Source organism: Mirounga angustirostris, unplaced genomic scaffold (genome assembly GCF_029215605.1).
Source record: "Mirounga angustirostris isolate CCGP_5_RB_7025 unplaced genomic scaffold, mMirAng1.0.hap1 SCAF_11, whole genome shotgun sequence".
NCBI classification, from domain to species: Eukaryota; Metazoa; Chordata; class Mammalia; order Carnivora; family Phocidae; genus Mirounga; species Mirounga angustirostris.
This window is the reverse complement of record NW_026991719.1, coordinates 12,894,802-12,895,658: the sequence shown is the minus strand read 5'-3', so window position 1 is coordinate 12,895,658 and position 857 is coordinate 12,894,802. Positions and strand designations below refer to the sequence as shown.

Genomic DNA, 857 nt, shown 5'->3' with positions numbered 1-857 from the left:
AAAGTACCAACACAGCCTGGTAATGAAAGGACCTGTCTTTTGACTGTATATTTGTGTTCCAAAATGTTGTATTTCATGTTCTAATGTGCTTCATCAAGCACAAGATGTTAAATAGATTGGTAGTTTTTGTTGAGTTTTCCCCATAACTATGTAAACAGATGTAATGAATTTTAATGCCAAAAATTGTTTTCAGGGAGATTAAATTTCTTTTTTTAATCAAATATGAGATTGGGAAGTGCTGTTTTAATAAAGAGTATTTTTTTTCATTTTGAACATAACCTCAAAATCTTACTGTCTTCATAAAACCAAATACGAAGCTTAGAACTGGATCCCTTGGCCCTTTCTCTTCTTATCTCCTCCCAATTCAAAATTCTTGCATCTCTCAATAGCCAGCATTTTCTTAGATCTGCAGTTGGGTTCAACACATTCAAGCTTCAGCACAATCCTCTTTGTAGTTTTAGGTTTTTTTCCAGAAAATCGGCTTAGTGTGCCAATCATAGCCACTCTGCTTCCTGTCATAATGCTACTTTCCCTGGGCATACAGAGCATCCTTGTCCTTCTTGTATTGTGTCATTTTGTGGGGTTGGTGCTTGCCACACCTCTTACAGAAAGTCCAGCAGGTTTTAGGAACATTCACCATGTTTGTAAGAGCACTATCAGCAGGGAAAAGCAATAATGAATATTTTGAATGAACCCATTATAATCACCCCAAACTCCAGAAAAACAAATGTATTTGAATGAAAAACATAGTTACTTTTAAGAATCTAGAATTATAAACTCAGAGTATATCTCATGTATATCTGAGATTATGCTAGATTTCATAAAGAAATTGCCAGATCAAATAATTTATTATTTAA

General features: G+C 34.1%; 1 pseudogene; it reads right to left on the bottom strand.

The window, feature by feature from the left end:
• Positions 1 to 318: 318 nt before the first annotated feature.
• LOC123844575 (large ribosomal subunit protein eL42-like) lies at positions 319 to 640 on the bottom strand (annotated as a pseudogene).
• Between the last annotated feature and the right edge of the window lie 217 nt (positions 641 to 857).